Below are 22,579 nucleotides of genomic sequence, written 5' to 3' on the forward strand. Positions count from 1 at the left end.
CACTACAAATTATTTTATTAATTATAAAAGTTTTAATACATTTTTAATTACTAATTAAATTTAAGGATATCTAATTAATTAATTAATATGTTATTGTAATACTAAGTAAGCATTTAATTGATATTAATACTACTAATTATCAATTTAATTTTTTTAAATCTTAAATCATATTAATTAATTTAATTACATTATTTTTTAATAAAAAATATTAAGAACGATTTCTTCGTGCTTTTGCTTTGCGCTTCAGCTTCGTTTGGGAGCCTTTCTTACTGCTTCTTAAAGAAGATTTTCAACACAAAAAATTTCCATTGCCTATGTATGATTTTTCTTTCCTCTTTTACATTTCTTCGTTGTTGTTCTACTTTGCGTGAAGTTGCATTATCGAAGCTTCTTCGCCTCCTTTGGAGATGTTGTTCCTGTCGGATTGATAGTTGCGATAGGAGTTCTCCACGATGGTTATGATATTTCTTCCCTTTTGTGTGCGTTAAGTTTAAATTACTCGTCAATTATTATTTACACTATTAATTATATATTTAATAATATATATTTTAAGTAAATTAATTAAGATAATTATATTAATATTTAATTACTAATTATTTAATTAAGTTAAATTAGATAATTAATTTATACACTAATTATTTACTTAATTATTTATAATTTAAATTATATTAATTAAGTTAATCAATAGTACCTGTGAGTCGTCTAAGGGTTTCGCCTTTCATCTTCTCTTTTTCGTTGCCGTCGGCTTCGTTGCTTTGCAGAGGTGTAGAGATTGCACGCGTCGCTTCTTCAGCTCCTTCATGGCTGTTCGACTTTGCTCCTTTGACAAATTACCCTTGCTGTCGGATCGGAAGTTATGACATTTTCGTCAGTAGCAAGACCGGAAGCTCGCTGGCTATGAAGGTAACTTTCTCCCTTTCACGCGCATCTTCGGCTTAATCCCGGTAAATTCATCGAACTAAGGGATTTAAGCCGTAAATCCCTAAGTTCGGGATTTATGAAATCCCGGGATTTAGCCCCTAAGAAAACTGTTTGGCTGGATTTAGTGTAAATCCGACTTAAATCCCACGATAGATCTGATACCAAACAGCCACTATGAAAAATAACAATTACTTCGCCGGAGTGGAATTAAGTACCCGATCGTGATGGCGAAGCCTACACCGGGTTGTTTTTACTCTAAAAAAGGAAACGCCTACTCCTTCCTCCCTATTTGTTTCTCCGTTGCTGTCTTTTTCTGTTTCTGTGGCAACCTCGATACCTGCGATTTTCGTCGGGACAGCATTGCAGCTTCAATGGTGGTGGCTATGGATATGGATCGCAACCTGCCTCCAGACGGTAATCTAGAGAAGATTCCGCTCGATTTCATGAGGTCCAAGCTTGTGCTTCTCTTCTCCCACGAGTTATCCTTTTCAGGTAATTGGAGGTGGAAATGTTGTCTCATTTTTCAATATGTAGTCTTTGAGTTTATCTCATTTGGTTGCTTAAAGGGGTTGTTTGGTTGCAAAATTTTGTGATGATTTGGTTTAAATTTTGACAAATAGAATTTTTTAGACATATAAATCCTAATATCTTCTTTATTCACATTTTCCTCCCATTTTAGGCTAGTAGTTCTAAATTACAAAAGAGTTTATGAGAACATCTATTAGAAGGCGAATCAATGATCTATACGTGGATGAACTAAATGCAAATAACATTAAGTAGGATACAAAATTAAAAAATTTGTTTCCTAATTTTTTTTATTTTTTTTGCATCATCGTCCTGAATAGATTTATTGTAGATGCTAACTTTAACCTTTATTTTTTTCAATTTAAACATTCAACACATTAAAAATATTAGGAGAGAGGTGGGTGCTTATTCAACACATTAAAAACATTAGGATAGAGGTGGGTGCTTAATGCTCTCTTTTCAGTTGGTGTACAAAATCATTGCACTGGGCCTTTATCAGCTAAACATTATACTCTTGATAGTTTTCATGAGATGCAACCGAATAACCCAATCCTCATTTTTCACATTAGTCGAATCAATTTTGAGGTATAATAATTCTCTAGGCATCTTGTAGGTGGACCGTTGCTGCTAATGGAGTTAGCATTTCTCTTAAGAAATGTTGGTGGTCGAGTTATATGGATCACATATAAGAGACCTGCTGAAGAGAATGAAGTCATTCATACTTTGGATCATAAGATGATGAACAGGGGTTTGCAGGTATTGCAATTTTATTTTTTACAAGTTCATGTTTTATGTTTCAATCATCATGAAACTCTATGCATCTTATATGTGCATGTAATGCTTTACACAGCTATATTGAGGTTAGAAGTTCGGGTCCAAATATTCTTATTAAAATTCTATTTGACAAATTGGTGGTATTTCATGATGAATCTTTTTATCATAGATGCTTTACACATTTCATATGTGCATGTTGTTAGACTAGAGTGGCTATTGGCTGCCGTGCAGGAAGATGTGAAGTCATAACTCTACCTTGTTTTTGTAGGAATCTTTTTATGCTGACTTTTAACTTCCTTTACAAGACTAGTATAAAATGTTGCTAGTGACATTTTTTTTTTAATTTTACTCATGTGGTTTGTTTCAATGCGCTTTAAGCTACTCATTGCACAATTATTTGAAAGCTCCTGTCTCTGATAGTATCCAAATCATTTTCTCCTTTTTCCTTATTTGCTTTCATGTAATGGCAGGCCCTTTCCGCTAAGAGCCAAGAAGCAATTGATACTGCTCTCAAAGATGATATGATTATTTTAAACATAGCCATTACCAGTAAATGGCTCGATGTTGTGCTCAAGAAACATCTCTCTCAAGTTATTTCAAAGATTCTATGGTGGATTCATGAGATGCGAGGACATTACTTCAAATTGGATTACGTCAAGCATTTGCCTTTTGTTGCTGCTGCGATGATTGACTCCTACATAGCAGCTGAATAATGGAAGAATAGAACACGAGAACGTTTAGGGTATGTGTAAATTCGACTTCTCTGTTCCTCTTAAAGGTGTGTTACTACTGAAAAAAATGAAAAATCGTCGTTATTTCAGGAGTGAGTGGATTATTAAACATTTGCAGATTATTAACTAATTATGGGGTGGAATAGTTACTTTTTAATGGAGAAAAATGGAAATTTATTTATCATAATTATTATTAATTTAATTGGATTGATGTAAGTGTCCATCTTTTGATGTTTATAGTAGATGATCATGATTCTTATGTTGGGTGTGTTACCATTTCCAAACTTCAGAGCTTATATTACTGCCAAGAGGAATTGATGAAGATGCCACAATTTATTTTGTATCCTTACTATATTAATCATTTTATGTTTTTCACACTTTACGTTCATCTTATCGCAATATTTATTCATCTTTGGTTGGGAGGATTGCACCGTTGCCTGTATTTTATCCTCCATTTATGGTTGGAGTTTGCGTTGTTTGATCTACACATGGTTTTTTAACTGAAAAGCTAACTTTCCTTTGAAACTGAAAATTTCAATCTTTCTATGACTGAAAAGAATGCTAAAGTTCAGATGAACAATATAGTAGCAGCGTATGGTTGGAACCTATGCATTGTAGTATAATAAGTAATGCACAAGTTCTAACTTAAAATTTCAACTTTCTATAATTTAAAGGAAAGCTAAAGTTTCAAATGACTGAACATGGTTGTAGTGTATGTTGGGTAACTTCTGCATCCTTGAATCCCAATTTCATTTCTCTTGTTCATTTCTTCCTGTCCTTTTTTTATATGTAATCTTATTTTTTTATTATGTTGCTTTAATTTCATCTGTTTTGTTTGTACTTGCAGTATCCACATGCCAAAAATGTATGCCGTTCATCTGGGAAATAGCAAAGAACTGATGGAAATTGCTGAAGATTATGTTGCCCAATGGGTTATTCGAGAGCACATATGGGAATCACTTGGAGTTTGAAGCGAATATCTCCTCATTGCCATTATAAACAGTATTTTCTTGTTTATTGATAACTATTTCCTGAATTTACCCAAGAGTTTGGTATAAGAAAATGAACATAGGACACTTATAGGTTTATATTTTTTTTTGCTTTTATATTTTAGCCAATTTGCTTATAATCCATCTGAAAAATATATATTTGTGGAATTTCTATACATTTGCTTTAATTCGATTCAAAGAACTTTATAATCACAAGAATATTGTACAAAAGTAGGTGAGGAAACCTTGTATGCTTACTTTGTATGTGAGAATAATCATTATTTCTTTAGATTTACCTGACCATACAAGACAGATATTTTACTTTAACCTCCCAGAATCCTTGGAAGGTATAAATAAGCTTGTAATTTGATAGTGGCTAGTAGGATGTAATGCTAATTTTTTTATTAAACGCATTCACATTCCTTTGTAAAATTGCAGGTGTATCACTTGGAAAGGGGCAAGATTTATTCCTTTAGTCATTTTATGAAAGTCTTCAATTGATCCGAGAGCAGAAGTTTGAAGTGCCTATAATTCATGATGTAGTAGTTGGCAGTGATATGAATGCCCAGAGGAAGTTTGAAGGAGAACTAAGAAACTTCGTGGCAAGGAAATGAATTCAGGACAGAGATCACATTCTCAATAAGACGCTTACAATTGCTCCGTACTTGGCTGCAATTGATGTGCTTGTTCAAAATTCCCAGGTATAATTATTGTCCATTCTTTTTCTTTTCAATGAATAGTTTCATCCGTCCTCAAAACTCCTATTCCTTCTTCTGGATTTTTTTTTTTGCAGTGTATCACAGCTTTGCAAGGTCAATAATAATGCTTACATTGTCCTGGAACCTATTAATTTATGACATGAAGAATAAATTTTAATGTCCGCCACCTTAATGTGTTGTTTGTCACAGCAAAACTCATCCAAGAGAAGTATCAGGACTTATAGTGAATTTTATAAACTTATCTTAATTGTTTGAAAATATCCACACCAATTTTTAATGATGTATTGCAATTCAGATATGTTGAACTTACAGTGACATGAAGTCAACTTTGGGAGCTTAGAAAAGGGAAAGCTCTTTTAAGTGATGCAAGCTAACACACACACACACACACAAAAATTATGATGCCAGACCAAATAAGTCATATAAACATGTGATATTTCAAAAGCCTGTGAAAAATTAAAACTTTGGAAAATTTTTTAAGAAGATAGAGGTCTTACGAAAAAGTTTGAGTATATGACATGTAAGTTTAATGGATGTTTAATATAACTAAATAGCAAGTGATATCTAGGTGATATATTTTAGTTCTTTGAATATATATTACCTAAAATAGTTGGGATATGGATGACAACATAACATCTAGGATTAAATTGGTTTGTTAAAAAGAAGAAGTGCCTTAGGAGACACAATGCATGTCAATTGAAGTATCACTTCACTGTTGAGTAAGTTTGATCTAGTTAGAACCACAACTTTAATCAATTAATCTATTCTTAAGTTATAAATGTGCTCAATTATTAGGCATTTGGAAAGCTCATGTTATCTTGTGATGGTATGACAAGCTTTAGGAGACATGATGCCTTATATAATGCTGTACTTTATTGAGTTTTGGGAGTTCTCATCTTCTCTCTCAATGTCTTATCAAGGTAATGATGTTGACTTTTGTGAATCAATAATCTTATTTTCAACTAATGATTCAAAACCATGGGCTCATAGAAAGTTAAGACACATGGAGGCCAGGTAGGGGAATCTATTATTTAATATGTTACATAAGCTAATGTAAAGAAACTTTCTTGCTTTGTTACATATTTTATTCATTGTAAAAATTTAATATTTCAAAAATCCATGAAATCCTGACAAATGTTTAAGAACATAAGGGGCTTAGGAGAAATGTTTGAGCATTTATTTTAGTGGATGGTAAGAGTTGCACCTCTTGAGGATGAGATGGTAAAGTATAAATATGGTTGACTTGGGTATGGGGAACAAATGCAAGATTATTTATCAGTAATATAGTTGATAAAATGATATGAAAATAATTATAAATGAAAATAAAGATTAAATACAAGGCAAAGTTAAAAGTTATAAAAAAGGTATTACATATAATAGAGTTAGCTCCTCATGCAACAATTAACTAGAAGAATTGGAGAAAGCAGATTCATAAAATTTACTTTGAATACTTCGGGATAGATGTGGGTCAATGATAATGATGACTTCAGAAGTATGTAAATTAATAACTTCATTAGTTTCTTTTTTTATAATATGACCAAGCAAGCATTTGATTGTGATGCTTTTGATGCTGATATTGCAACAGTGAAACTACTCATTGCTTTAGTGAGAGGGATCACCTATACTTGGGTTTGGTAAATACACAGGTATTGGAGCTCGGGTAGATGGCGATAGGGCAAGATTGGCTGGAGGTTGTTTGGGGTCGAACGGCTTCGCATGTGGTGTTGTGAACTGATGTGGCAGCTTGAGGAGGTCAGCTGGTCGGGCTCTAGACTAGTAGGCTGAAGAGGAAGGGAGAAGTGGGATATGGCTTGCGGCGTGAAGATCGGGTAAGGGTCGAGGCTGTTGATGGGAGGAAGAGTGGAGGATTTCGATTGGCTGCGGGAGGTTAACCGAACGATTTGGGCTCACAGATGTTTTCGTTTGAAGAAACAGAGGGAGCTGGAGCAGAAGAACTGAAAGGTTTCGTTCCTGTCTCGTTTTAACGATGCAAATATGAGAAAAATTGAGGCGCATAATGGGCTACTATCGCGCGTGCATAAACGGTGCCGAACTACAGGTTATGAAGCAACTGTAGCAGGTGGCAGATACAAGTGGGATTTGAGAAGGATCTGAGCAGGTAATGATTTAAGCATAGCATATAATATCATTAAATTGCTTAGTACAAGGATATTTTTATTCACATGGACATGAAAATCTATTATAATTGTAAAAATTAACCATTATTAGCTTATAAATAATTTTTTTCCTTATTGGAGTTAGTATCTCACTGTAAATTTTGGATTCTCAAAACAATTTTTTTATTTTTACTGTATCGAACTCCCTTTCTTTTAGTAACAACATAATAAAATAATAATTTTCTCAATAAAACTCAATTCCTGGCTTATATCACAATTCTAACTCATAATTACATCAAAATTACATTTTACCTTAAAAAGATGATTTGTAATACAAGCCCTTAAGCCTGTCAACCTTAATCCACACTATGTTCACGGAAATCAGCACAAAATCCCAATTTTCGCACACAAACCCAAGCTCGAGCTCTCTTTCTCACATTTCTCCTTTGTCTTATCCTATGAGTGACTGCATATGGTAGAGCGGGGACAGGTTAACTACACTATTCACTTCCCGGAGCCTCGCAACATGCTGTTATGGAGGCCACTTAGCTATCATCAAGAGAACCTGGTAGTCATTGCAGCTGCACAGCTGCTTCCCAAATGATGCCTTTTTCTACATGAATTCTTGAGTAATCTGTTTTCAGCTTCATGTTGGCTGTCGTTCTAGTGTTTGTTCAAATGCCTAACTGAGAAAAAACAATTAAGTGTCAGTACTGTTAAAATGATATTTAAATTTCATTTGCAGTCTTTATTTACAGCTTTATAAAAAAATGCAAAAACTTGTATCCAACAACAACAATAAAAAAAACATAAAGTCTTTATCCCACTATGTGGGGTCGGCTACATGAATTATTTTTCTCCATTGTGCTATGTTAAAAGTTAAATTTTTATTTCAATCTAATAAAGAAAAGCCATTTCAAATAATTTAAACTGGGAGAGAGTTACGTAAGAGAAAGAAGCTCCCGCCTTGGTTTTCTAGAGAGAGAAAGTTTGAATCCTTGTTTTCGTGGGTTTCTTGCCTCCGTTCATGGTGGCTTCTGGCCGGCCTCCGTCAGATCCTCCTGATCTACATCATCGCGCTGATCTTCATATCTCTACTGAGTGATTATCTCCAATGAGATCTTCTGGTATCAGTGATCAATCGATTTCAAGATCAGGTTTTAAACCTTTGATTATTAGAGAAAGTTCTAGTTCTACTGTTCAATTCGTTAAACCAATATCTTCTTTTGAAGAGAAGGGTAAGGGTAAGGAGAAAAATCCTTTGGCCTCTGCTTCGCCAGGATTAATCTTTGGTTCTTTGGAACAAGATGTTTTTGTTTCTTCGAATTTGAACGATAAAGATAATAAGAAGATCAGCCTATCCGATGGATCCATTAGTCGAATCATTTCGACCAAGCCTCTGAATCCTGATGATACAACTATCGATCTTGATAATACTGTTTCAATGGAAGCCAAATCTACGGATGAAACAGTCAACCTGAAGGCTTCCTTTCTCAATGCCTGGACAAAACCTCAGCGTATTAAAATTAACTTTGACGCTAATTCCACCGTTATGTCTTCCGATGGGGTAGCAGTTAAATTCAATTCTGATCGGGAAATCAACAACTCTCAAAACCTCTCCAACTCTGTTGTGCTGAAGTTTTTGGGAAAGAATATTCCATTCTCGATTTGCAGTATAGAGTTGCGCAAGCAATGGAATAGATTCGGCAATTTTCATCTAACCTCTTTGGGTTTGAATTGGACCCTTTGCTCATTCAAGACTGTTTCTGCTATGGAGGAAGTTCTTAGTGGGGGGCCATGGTATATTGGATGTCACATTGTCGGCTTAGACAAATGGTCTCCTTCCTTCTCTCCGTTATCATTGAAAGGACTGACTGCACCGGTTTGGATTTGCTTCCCACATCTACCTTTGCATTGTTGGGATGAGGTCAACATTGCTATGATTGCTTCAAGAATTGGTACTCCATTGTTCTTTGATGTCAATTCTTTTAGTTGGAGCAAAAAGGAATTTACGTGTATCTGTGTTTGTATTAATCTTGAATCAAAGTTACCTTCGGGAGCTTGGGTAGATGGTTTGGGAGGAAGATTTTTTCAGAAAGTAGAATATGAAAAACTATCCTCTTTCTATTATAACTGTGCCAAAATCTTTTGATAGCCAGGACTACTGCAATCAATAATGTAATGAATGATAATGTCATTCATGATGCTGCTCACCTTGCTCAACAGGAAAATTACGGTCCCTGGATTCACGTTAATTTCAAAAAGAGACCTAAGCAAATTAGAAATCACTTGGTACCTCAGAAGAAGGGTGTAAAAGAATCTGAAACTCTTTTTACAGTCAACTGTAATACTTCAGATATCCCTGTTAAGGAATCAGAGGATAGAGCTTTAAACAACCCTCAGTATCAACAGGCTTCACTTGAAGATGAATTAGATCTGACCAACAGCTTTGAGATTCTAAATGAAGTCTCTGATCAAGTTGTTGTTGAGAATTTTAGGGAAGTCAATATGAATTCTGGGTCGATTATCTCCTCTACTACTGTTAATGCTGATAAAGCAGAGGAAGCAATAGTTGAGAATTGTATTGATGGTTTTTGTGTCACTCCTCTTATTCGAATTGTTGATCCCGCCAATACTATTCCTTCAGATGGTGCTTTGGTCAATAAAAAAACTACTAGAATTGTTGATCCCGCCAATACTGTTCCTTCAGATGGTGCTTTGGTCAATAAAAAAACTATTGGAATCACTATTGATTCCAATCATATTGAAATTACGGCTTGTTCTAGTGATAATCAAGATTGCTCTGGTGACAAAAATTTGGATCTATCAGAATTTCCTCTTATCAGTTCTGAGGGGTTAGCTGAGATTAGAAAGGTTGATGCAACCGAGTTCATCAATACCAACTCTGTTAAGCATAAATCGAAACCTCAATTAAAATTTTTGGGACCAATTGAACCAGCTTCCAGGAAGAGGAAAGTAGAGGGAAAAAGAAAAAAGAAAGGCGGGGACTTCTCCCCTTCAGTTAATTAATGTCTTCCTTAATTTTCTGGAATTGTAGAGGGGTCAAAAAGAAGGAGATCTCCCTCTACCTCAAGGAAGTTGTGAAGGATAATTTGATTTTTTTGTGGGCCTTACTGAAACAAAGTTCGCTTCGATCAATAAGAAGGATATCAATAGACTTATTGGCAGCAACTGAGATTTTTTTCATCAACCTGAGGTTGGCACTACTGGCGGAATTCTGATGATATGGAATAACAAACAGGTTACCTTTACTGTGTTAGATCATTCTCCTCAAGTTGTTTTTGGTGCTTTGATTACTCCCAGTAAAGGTATCTGGAATATGGCCATGGTTTAAGGCCATAAGGAGTTTCAAATCAGAAGAGATCTTTGGAGCCGACTTGACAATCTTATGAAGATTGATGTTCCTACAATTGTGGGAGGAGACTTCAATTGTCTTCTTTCCAAGGATGACAAGAGAGGTTGTAAACGGTTTTGCTTGACCAAAGGGTCTAAGGACATGAAGTTATTCATGGCTAACCAAGACCTTCATGATTTAGGAGTAATCGGTCCTAAATACACTTGGTGTAACAATAAGCAAGGCAATGCCAGAATCTGGGAGCGCTTAGATCGCTGCTTGCTGAACTTCACGGCTCTACAGATGGTCCCAACTGCTTCTATTAGGCATCTTGCTAGAATAGCCTCTGATCACTGTCCCATAGCTTTCAAGCTTGACGAAACTACACATTCTCATCCTAAAACTTTCAGGTTTGAGGATACCTGGAAATCATATCCTGCTTCCAGAAATATTGTTGCTAATGCATGGAATAAGCATGGTTATGGGGATGAATCTCAAGTTATTAATAGAAAAATTAAGAGAACTTTGAAATCTCTTTTTTTATGGAACAAGAATAAATGTAAAAGTCTGATTCAATTGAAAGAAGAACTAAAGAGTGATATTCTCAAACTACAGTTACAAGAAGAAGCTGATGGCAGTCTCAGCCCAAAAAATCTTACTATGCTGCGTAGTATGGTAAGGGAACTTAATGTCACCTTACTTAGATTATCTATGTGGTGGATCCAGCGTGCTAAAGCGAATTGGAATGAAGAGGGAGACACCAATTCAAGATATTATCATGCTTATGCTACGACTAGAAAGAATGACAAATTGATTAGACAAATCAGGGATGAGAATAATAATGTTGTTGATGAAACATATAGAATTGAACCAGTTTTCTTAAAGTTCTTTGAAGACAAACGGAAATTCAGGGAATGCAATAATTTGACTTTGCCTTATGTTGAACTAACCAGCTAATTGATACTACGGATAGAGCCTTTTTAGAATCTAAATTCACTGAGACAGATTTCTTGGCTGCAGTCTTCCAGCAAGGATCAAATAAATCCCCGGGCTTGGACGACTCTACTTCATCATTCTTTAAATTCTATTGGGACATTGTCAAAGATACTACTTGGAAAGCCATCAAGAAGTTTTTCTGTACTGGATGCATGAATGAAGTTTGGAAGGATATTTTGATTTATAAAATTGCTACTACTATGCTAGTAAAAAGATTAAAGATTTGCATTCCCAAGCTAATTTCTGAGGAGCAAGTTGCCTACGTTCCGGGTAGATCTATGTCAAATCACTGTCATATTTCTTCAGAAATCTTCAACAACTTCAGAATTTTAAAAAATAAGAAAAGGTCTCATGGCTGTCAAGCTTGACATGGCTCAAGCCTTTGATAGTATGTGTTGGAAAACATTGGAAAATGTTCTTTCATGGTTTGGTTTCCCGGTGAAATTCTCATTTCTTATTTTGGAATGTGTCACCAATGTTCGTTTTTCTATTCTCTTGAATGGCAAAGGAGCCAGATGGATTGAAGCCAAGAGTGGCTTTAGGGAAGGATGTCCAATGTCGCCTCATCTATTCATCATGTGCTCTCAGCTACTCTCTAGTGTAATTAAGCAAAGAGGTCATCAATTAGGCATCCAAACTTCCTCCAGAGCTCCAAGAATTACACACTTACTCTATGCTGACGATGTTCTACTGTTTGGATCAGCTCTCAGTTTAAAGTTATGATGAACTTAATTTCAGAATATTGCGATTGGACTGGGCAAGGTATTAATCAGACCAAATCCCAAATTATCTTTGGGAAATCTGTCAGACCTTCCGTGAAACGTAAGATTGGCAAAATATTAGGATTCAAAGATGTCAAAGAGATACAATATCTGGGGATCAAAATTTCCCTGAGAAGATTGGTCAAGAATGATTTTCAATTTGTAGTTGATCATGCATTGGATAAGCTCAATGCTTGGGGAGCTTGTTTCCTTTCATTGGCTGGAGCATAAAAGTCATGATTGTTGGTTAGAGCCATTGTAGAAATGTTGTCATAATGTAGTGGTATGGGTATTGAAGAGTGGATATTGAAGTCTTGAAGAAGGTGACAAATCTAGATAATATTGGATGCTGCTGATGCGAGGCCAATATTCAACTTCGATAGAGGACTGCACAACTATTGCTTGCTTCTTAACACTCCATGATGCAAGGGTGTTACCAAGAAAGGAGAAAAAAATATATAGTAGATTTTATATCTGAAGGATTAGATGCCCAATCTGAATTGGAATAGGAGTGGATAGTGAGTTTGCCACGAGTTATGGGTAAACCAATGTGAAGAGTGCCTTTGATATATCTAAGGAGGCATTTCATTTGTTAATAATGTTTAAGGAGATGGTTGTGCATATGTTGGCATAATAGGTTTGCAATCTTTATTAACAGCTTTATACAAAAATGCAAAAACTTGTATACAACAACAACAATAATAAAAACATAAAGTCTTTATTCCACTATGTGGGGTCGGCTACATGAATTATTTTTCTCCATTGTGCTATGTTAAAAGTTAAATTTTTATTTAAATCTAATAAAGAAAAGCCATTTCTAATAATTTCTAACTGGGAGAGAGTTACGCAAGAGAGAGTTACGCAAGAGAGAGAAGCTCCCGCCTTGGTTTTCTAGAGAGAGAAAGTTTGAATCCTTGTTTTTGTGGGTTTCTTGCCTCCGTTCATGGAGGCTTCCGGCCGGCCTCCGTCAGATCCTCCTGATCTACATCATCGCGCTGATCTTCAAATCTCTATTGAGCGATTATGTCCAATGAGATATTCTGGTATCGGTGATCAATCGATTTCAAGATCGGGTTTTAAACCTTTGATTATTAGAGAAAGTTCTAGTTCTACTGTTCAATTCATTAAACCAATATCTTCTTTTGAAGAGAAGGGTAAGGGTAAGGAGAAAAATCCTTTGGCCTCTGCTTCGCCGGGATTAATCATTGGTTCTTTGGAACAATATGTTTTTGTTTCTTCGAATTTGAACGATAAAGATAATAAGAAGAATAGCCTATCCGATAGATCCATTAGTCGAATCATTTCGACCAAGCCTCTGAATCCTGATGATACAACTGTCGATCTTGATAATATTGTTTCAATGGAATCCAAATCTGCGGATGAAACAGTCAATCCGAAGGCTTCCTTTCTCAATGCCTGGACAAAACCTCAGCATATTAAAATTAACTTTGACGCTAATTCCATCATTATGTCTTCCGATGGGGTAGTAGTTAAATTCAATTCTGATCGGGAAATCAACAACTCTCAAAACCTTTCCAACTCTGTTGTGTTGAAGTTTTTGGGAAAGAATATTCCATTCTCGATTTGCAGTATAGAGTTGCGCAAGCAATGGAATAGATTCGGCAATTTTCATCTAAACTCTTTGGGTTTGAATTGAATCCTTTGCTCATTCAAGACTGTTGCTGCTATGGAGGAAGTTCTTAGTGGGGGGCCATGTTATATTGGAGTTCACATTGTCGGCTTAGACAAATGGTCTCCTTCCTTCTCTCCGTTATCATTGAAAGGACTGACTGCACCGGTTTGGATTTGCTTCCCACATCTACCTTTGCATTGTTGGGATGAGGTCAACATTGCTATGATTGCTTCAAGAATTGGTACTCCATTGTTATTTGATGTCAATTCTTTTAGTTGGAGCAAAAAGGAATTTGCGCGTATCTGTGTTCGTATTAATCTTGAATCAAAGTTACCTTCGGGAGTTTGGGTAGATGGTTTGGGAGGAAGATTTTTTTTCAGAAAGTAGAATATGAAAAACTATCCTCTTTCTATTATAACTGTGCCGAAATTGGGCACTTGAAACCGGTTTGCCCAGATCTTTTGATAGCCAAGACTACTGCAATCAGTAATGTAATGAATGATAATGTCATTCATGATGCTGCTCACCCTGCTCAACAGGAAAATTATGGTACCTGGATTCACTATAATTTCAAAAAGAGACCGAAGCAAATCAGAAATCACTTGGTACCTCAGAAGAAGGGTGTAAAACAATTTGAAACTGTTTTTACAATCAGCTGTAATAATTCAGATATCCCTGTTAAGGAATCAGAGGATAGAGCTTTAAATAACCCTCAGTATCAACAGGCTTCACTTGAAGCTGAATTAAATCTGACCAACAGCTTTGAGATTCTAAATGAAGTCTCTGATCAAGTTGTTGATGAGAATTTTGGGGAAGTCAATATGAATTATGGGTCGATTATCATCTCTACTACTGTTAATGTTGATAAAGCAGAGGAAGAAATAGTTGAGAATTGTATTGAAGGTTTTTGTGTCACTCCTCTTATTCGAATTGTTGATCCCGCCAATACTATTCCTTCAGATGGTGCTTTGGTCAATAAAAAAACTACTGGAATTGCTGATCCCGCCAAAACTGTTCCTTCATTGGTGCTTTGGTCAATAAAAAACTATTGGAATCACTATTGATTCCAATCATATTGAAATTACGGCTTGTTCTAGTGACAATCAAGATTGCTCTGGTGACAAAAATTTGGATCTATCAGAATTTCCTCTTATCAGTCCTGAGGGGTTAGCTGAGATTCAAAGGTTGATGCAACTGAGTTCATAAATACCAACTCTGTTAAGCATAAATCGAAACCTCAATTAAAATTTTTGGGACCAATTGAACCAGCTTCCAGGAAGAGGAAAGTAGAGGGAAAAAGCAAAAAAGAAAGGCGGGGACTTCTCCCCTTCAGTTAATTAATGTCTTCCTTAATTTTCTGGAATTGTAGAGGGGTCAAAAAGAAGGAAACCTCCCTCTACCTAAAGGAAGTTGTGAAGGATAATTCGGTTTTTTTTGTGGGCCTTGATGAAACAAAGTTCGCTTCGATCAATAAGAAGGATATCAATAGACTTATTAGCAGCAACTGGGATTTTTTTCATCAGCCTGCGATTGGCACTGCTGGCTGAATTCTGATGATATGGAATAACAAACAGGCTACCTTTACTGTGTTAGATCATTCTCCTCAAGTTGCTTTTGGTGCTTTGATTACTCCCAGTAAAGGTATCTGGAATGTGGCCACGGTTTACGGCCATAAGGAGTTTCAAATCAGAAGAGATCTTTGGAGCCGACTTGACAATCTTATGAAGATTGATGTTCCTACAATTGTGGGAGGAGACTTCAATTGTCTTCTTTACAAGGATGACAAGAGAGGTGGTAAACAGTTTTGCTTGACCAAAGGGTCTAAGGACATGAAGTTATTCATGGCTAACCAAGACCTTCATGATTTAGGAGTAATCAGTCCTAAATACACTTGGTGAAACAATAAGCAAGGCAATGCCAGAATCTGGGAGCGCTTAGATCGCTGCTTGCAGAACTTCAAGGCTCTACAGATGGTCCCGACTGCTTCTATTAGGCATCTTGCTAGAATAGCCTCTGATCATTGTCTCATAGCTTTCAAGCTTAACAAAACTACACATTCTCATCCTAAAACTTTCAGGTTTGAGGATACCTGGAAATCATATCCTGCTTCCAGGAATATTGTTGTTAATGCATGGAATAAGCATGATTATGGGGATGAATCTAAAGTTATTAATAGAAAAATTAAGAGAACTTTGAAATCTCTTTTTCCTGGAACAAGAATAAATGTAAAAGTCTGATTCAATTGAAAGAAGAACTAAAGAGTGATATTCTCAAACTACAGTTACAAGAAGAAGCTGATGGCAGTCTCAGCCCAGAAAATCTTACTCTACTGCGTAGTATGGTATGGGAACTTAATGTCACCTTACTTAGATTATCTATGTGGTGGAACCAGCGTGCTAAAGTGAATTGGAATGAAGAGGGAGACACCAATTCAAGATATTATCATGCTTATGCTACAGCTAGGAAGAACGACAAATTGATCAGACAAATCAAGGATGAGAATAATAATGTTGTTGATGAAACAGATAGAATTGAATCAGTTTCTTAAAGTTCTTTGATGACAAATGGAAATTCAGAGAATGCAATAATTTGAATTGGCCTTATGTTGAACTAAACCAGCTAATTGATACTACAGATAGAGCCTTTTTAGAATCAAAATTCACTGAGACAGATTTCTCGGCTGCAGTCTTCCAGCAAGGATCAAATAAATCCCCGGGCTTGGACGACTCTACTTCATCATTATTTAAATTCTATTGGGACATTGTCAAAGATACTACTTGGAAAGCTATCAAGAAGTTTTTCTCTACTGGATGGATGAATGAAGTTTCGAAGGACACTTTGATTGTTCTCATCCCTAAGACCAAGTCTCTGGTATCTCCTTCCAACTTTCGTCCAATTAGTCTTTGTCAAACCATTTATAAAATTGCTACTACTATGCTAGTAAACAGATTAAAGATCTGCATTCCCAAGCTAATTTCTGAGGAGCAAGTTGCCTACGTTCCGGGTAGATCTATGTCAAATCACTGTCTTCTTGCTTCAGAAATCTTTAACAAGTTCAGAATTTTAAAAAATAAGAAAGGTCTCATGGCTGTCAAGCTTGACATGGCTCAAGCCTTTGATAGTATGTGTTGGAAAACATTGGAAAATGTCCTTTCATGGTTTGGTTTCCCGGTGAAATTCTCATTTCTTATTTTGGAATGCATCACCAATGTTCGTTTTTCTATTCTCTTGAATGGCAAAGGAGCCAGATGGATTGAAGCCAAGAGTGGCTTTAGGCAAGGATGTCCAATGTCGCCTTATCTATTCATCATGTGCTCTCAGCTACTCTCTAGTGTAATTAAGCAAAGAGGTCATCAATTAGGCATTCAAACTTCCTCCAGAGCTCCAAGAATTACACACTTACTCTATGCTGACGATGTGCTACTGTTTGGATCAGCTCTCAGTTTAAAGTTATGATGAACTTAATTTCAGAATATTGCGGTTGGACTGGGCAAGGTATTAATCAGACCAAATCCCAAATTATCTTTGGGAAATCTGTCATACCCTCCGTGAAACGTAAGATTGGAAAAATATCAAGATTCAAAGATGTCAAAGAGATACAATATCTGGGGATCAAAATTTCCCTGAAAAGATTGGTCAAGAATGATTTTCAATTTGTAGTTGATCACGCATTGGATAAGCTCAATGCTTGGGCAGCTCGTTTCCTTTCACTGGCTGGAAGGTTGATTCTTGCCAAATCTTCATTGCTTTCTCTACCTACTTTTATTTCAACGCATTCTTTAATCCCCAAGAAGATACTCTACGAGCTGGACCGTATCTGCAGAGATTTCATCTGGCATCAGAACTATGGTGTCAAGGGACTTCATTACATAGCCTGAGATGAGTTATGCATTCCTAGAGATAGTGGTGGTATGGGAATGCACTCTACAGTTCAAAAAGTTGGTCCCTTAAGAGCTCGGTGAGCTTGGCGGTTCTACCAAAACCCATCATCTCTGCTTTATAAATGCTTGACTGCTAAACCAGCTCATTCATGTGGAGTAATATGACTAAGTATGGCCAATCTGCAGCTCGATCCATCATCTCTAATGGAGTTTCTTTCCTTAAACCAATTGTTAGGTGGAATATTGTTAATGGTGCTAGCATTAGCGTCATGAATGACATTTGGTTCCTTGATAAATATTTCAACAAATGTCCTATGCATGCTGACTGCATTGGTCTGGAAAATCTGACGTTGCAGAGCTTTTTCCTTGAAGATGGTAATTGAAATACATTGGAACTCAACCATTTTTTCAACATTGAGTTGGTCAACCTCATCGTACTCCAATGTGTTATCCAGGAGGGAGATGATAACTACATGGAACTTCTGTATCAACACTCTGGTAAGTCTATCACATATTTGGCTTACTCTGAATCTATTAAGGGCCACAAAATTTTTGATGACTCTTCTTTTGTCAATTGGCTTTGGAAGCTGAAGTTTAACCAAGAGTTGAACTCTTCTAGTGGAGATTAAGCAGGTTTGCCATTCCCAAGAACAAATTTTTGAAATTCAGAAAGCTTAGCAATAATGATCATTGTGCTTATGGTTGCCCAGTTACTGAAAATAGTGATCATATTTTAGTTCATTGCAAATCACTTATTGAGATCTTATGTAAGCTGAGGTCTTGGGGATTTAGTATTCCTTTGTTCAGCTCTCTTACGGAATGTTTTCAGCAGTTGAGATGCCTTTCCAATGCAAGCTTAGATTGTGTCAAGATCTACTGCACAGTGGTTTATTTCTCCTGGAACCGTAGGAATGATGTGAAGCACAGTAACCCTTCAATTCCAGTTTTTGTGATTGCAGCTAACATTTTATTCACTGCCACAAGCAAGTATCCAATGCTAGTTAACTGGGATGCTAACCTCCTTAGGGAGTCTGAAACCTCATGGCATCCCCCACCACTGGATTGGATCAAAATTAACATTGACGCATCTTTACTGGATTCAAATTTGGCCAGCATTGGTGGTGTGGCACGAGACTTTAAAGGAAGTTTACTTCTTGCTTTTGGGGAGCAAAAACTTCATTGGGATATCAACCAACTTGAGTTGGAAGCTGTTCTCTTTGAAGAACTTCATTCAAGATTGGAAATTTGATTGTAAATGCTTAATAATAGAAGGAGACAACTACAATGCCATCAAGTTCCTTCATAATTTTGTTGCGAACTCCACTACCGATGGTCAGATCTCCGAGCAGATTTCTTTTCTCCACGATTTCAATAAGGTAATTTTCCAACACATCCCTAGAAATTGTAACAAAGTTGCATATTTGTGTGCAACTCTAGCTTTTCATAATAACTTTTGTTTTGATTCTTTTCTTTCTCCTGATATTCCTTCTTCATTATCTAGTCTTTTGAAGAAGGAATATGAGGCTTGCTTTTCTTGATTAGTTTGTAATAGCTTTTTCTTAGTTCTTAATGCAAGTTTGCAATCTTCAAAAATAATAATAATAATAATTTCTAACAAAATCTTGTATCCAAAGAGAATAATTAAATCTAACAAAAATTCTAATCATGGATAAGAGAAATTTGATAAAAAATAAAGATAGGCCCAAAAAAGGATGTGAGCTCGGTTCAGCACTTTAGTGGTCTTGTCTAACACCTTTAAGTAGCCTATAACCAATTTGTCTTTTGCTAGCTTATTTGTTATGAATGGTTGTACTGCATCAGCTAATTTATGAGTCTTCATTTGGTGGTTCTTTTAGCTATTTCAATTTTCAAAAATATGACTTCACATTTTTTATTTGTATCGAAACATGCGACTCAATTTTAAATTGTTCATGCACCATTTTACTGGTCTCACGATCATTAGCAACACAGTAGTAGAGCATCTGTGATTTTATTTGATTTTGAAAAGCACTAAGAAACACCGAAACATATTTACCAAAAGGACTCTCCAGTGTAATTCTTCACTAACAAGAATTTTCAGGTTGCCTTTATTTGCCACTATTTATTTATTTTTTTCTAAAGCGTTTGTAAACACTTTCCTTGAAATGACACTTCATATAATGAACATCAACATAGATGCACTTGTTGCTGTTCCTGGAATTATAAATGTTTTAGATGTCCTCAATGCAGATTTCTAATCTCCCTTCCTGCTGTATAGGGTCGAGGAGAATGCTTTGGGAGGATAACCATAGAAGCTATGTCATTTCAGTTGCCAGTACTGGTAATTCTCTCATCAAACGAGAAATATTAGCTCCTCATAGTTAAACAATGATTCATTTGGTTTCTTGAAGTTATAAATTATATTTTGAAAGATGATGAAGTTGGTTAAATCGAAAGTTCCATTAGCAAAGAACATTGTAACGCTTGCCACTAATGTTGATAGAAGGCTGAGCATGGGGAAAGAAGGCTACAGGAGGTTGAAAGAAAAGGTTCATGGAACATCACATGAGTCAAACTGAAGTACATGAAAAAGATAGTAACTGTTACAAGAAAAACACACACATATACAAATCTAGTAGTTGTTCTGGATATCAGAAAGAGCAAGCCCAGATTTACCTGGCTTGTTCTTATCTAACATGTCTTTGGTATGGTCCAAGGCTAATTTTTGAACCTCGCCTACTAATAGTGCAAGCTTCTCATGAAGGTTGCTCTGATATCTATTAGAAGCATCTTTCAGAGATCCCAACGCATCATTACCCAGTTGGGCTTTTTAATAAATTCTGTAAATATATTCTGAGATATTTTTCATTTGATTATTCCAAGTAACCTCTTCCTCATTGGATTTTGTTCTTGATCACTAAGCAGGTCATTTGTACGAATTGATCCAAGTACTAAGATTCTTCTGCATATATAGTATTTATTAGAGAAAGTTGTTAGTAAAAAAATTTAATTTCGTACTACAAAAGTTGCTCTAAGAAACCATTTCAAATTAAGCCTAAAATTTTTTCTTTGCACTTATTAATTCTAATTTAAATCAATGAACTATAACTTCAAAAATAATATAATTAAAAATTAATTATGATACAATTAATTAATTTTAATTATTTTTTAATTATTTATGAATTAGTTATAATTATAAATTTTGATTATCATTACAAACTAATCATTATAAATAATAATCTCAATTAATTATCAATTAATTAATCAAGATGTTTTGTTTTTTCTTCTTTCCGTTGGATATTCCTTTTAAGATAAATATCTAAGTGAGGAAACTCTTTTAATTATCAACTATTTCTTTTCTTAATTCTTCAAGCAACAAAAAACATATATATATTCGATTAATTTTCCTTTTGTAATATTTGGATTTAGCGGAATAAATAAAATATTTAATAATATATAGGCTTTTTTTATTTGGTCGAGAATAGATGTGTTAGATTTGTCCTATATTAAGAAAGGCAGAGGTAGACCTAAAAAGACTTGGGTAGAAATTATTAGAAATGAGCTTTTCTTTATTAGATTTAATTGAAAATTTGATTATTAACAAGTCATAATGAACAAAAAAGATAATGTAGCTGACCCCACGTAGTGGGATAAAGACTTAATGTTATTGTTGTTAGTTAGTTAAATATATGGTGGAACATGATCCTAGGACAGGGTAAACTTGCTGAACATAGTCTCTCAAGTTGCACCTTAGTATTAAATTGTTTATAATTGGCTTGTTTCAGACAAAACTAAGTTGTCTCAATCAATTTACAGTTGTTTAATAGACCAAGCTCTAAAATTTCCCTGTTAAAACATCAATAATGTCAAGTGTATCGGTCCTTTATCTTAGTAAGGTGTTTGTAGCCTTGTAGACTTTTGACCACCTAGGTGGGAAATTAATTGCATAAGTAAATCAAATTCTCATTACAAGGCATATATGATATTTAAATGTAAGAAATATTTGTTGTTTATTTTATTCATGAAATTTTTTATATAAATTTTTCAAAGCATTCTTTTTTTTAATCTCTGTTTTCTTCTTGACAGCCATATGTTTGTATTCACCTTTTCCCGCTTTAGTGACGGTACCTCATTCCAACTGTTATGCCCTTGATAACAGCAACCGCCTTGTTGATTTTGTATCCTACACGTTCATCTGGCTAAAAAGTCAATTCTTTTCGATAGTTTCATGTAATGTGTTCATTCATCTTTTACTTTTCTGATTTTTCTTAATCTATTTTTCAGACAGATTGGATTGGTCATGTTCTTACGCATGAAGGGCAGGTAATGTCATAAAATAATAATCTTTGGTACTTTTTAGATAAGATCCTTATATTTGTATTATTATGTCTGTTTTTGATCAATTGAGGGTTGTAGAATATTCTGGCATTTTTTTTTATTGTAGAAAACTAAAAAGATGTGAACCTGAGTGAAAATTGATAGGAAACACTTGTAGATCTCAAGTATTTACTATCAATCTTCGGAAAACAACGAAAATTCTCCACAAAAGGCCCACAAAATCACAAAAAATAGTGGATAATTTGTATTATTTGATGAAATAGAAACGGAAAATATCAAGATACAATTGATTCTCTATTAGAGAGGAGGATCGATCTCTCCCAAATCTCTAAATGCCGCTAGAGCCCAAAGAAAATCGAAATCTAGTAGGTCTCAAATTTCAGCCAAATTCAAGATGCCCTAGTCATAGGAAAACAAAGTATTTAATGCATACAAATCAAAAGGAAATTCCTAAACATTTCCTACATTCAAATTTCCCTCCCAAATCCCTCAAAATGTTTTCCTAAAATGCTCTGTTAAATCTTGTGGTGCATGCGGCTAAAGCAGGAGGTGGAGGTGTTTCGCCTCGTTCGCGCCTGGTTCGGTCCCACGTGGACCGGTCTAATGGATCGGTTTAACAATACTCCCATCCCAAAGATATGGGTAGCCCCATTGTATTATTTGGTCCCCACTGTATTTAACAATACTCGCCTGGTTCGGTCCCACGCGCCTTTCTCCACCTTCCCTGTACCCATCATCACCCCATAATAATCAGTGTCCACAAATTTCACTCACAGTTGGTTTACGACCAGACTGAAAATAAAAATATGGGTAGCCCCACTATTAATCAATACTACCACCTCTATGCCTGATATTTGCCC

General features: G+C 35.4%; 1 pseudogene; it reads left to right on the forward strand.

The window, feature by feature from the left end:
• The first annotated feature begins 1,321 nt into the window (after positions 1 to 1,321).
• LOC110102001 lies at positions 1,322 to 22,466 on the forward strand (annotated as a pseudogene).
• The last annotated feature ends 113 nt before the right edge of the window (positions 22,467 to 22,579 follow it).

This window comes from Dendrobium catenatum, unplaced genomic scaffold (genome assembly GCF_001605985.2).
Source record: "Dendrobium catenatum unplaced genomic scaffold, ASM160598v2 fragScaff_scaffold_1470, whole genome shotgun sequence".
Lineage (NCBI taxonomy): Eukaryota > Viridiplantae > Streptophyta > Magnoliopsida > Asparagales > Orchidaceae > Dendrobium > Dendrobium catenatum.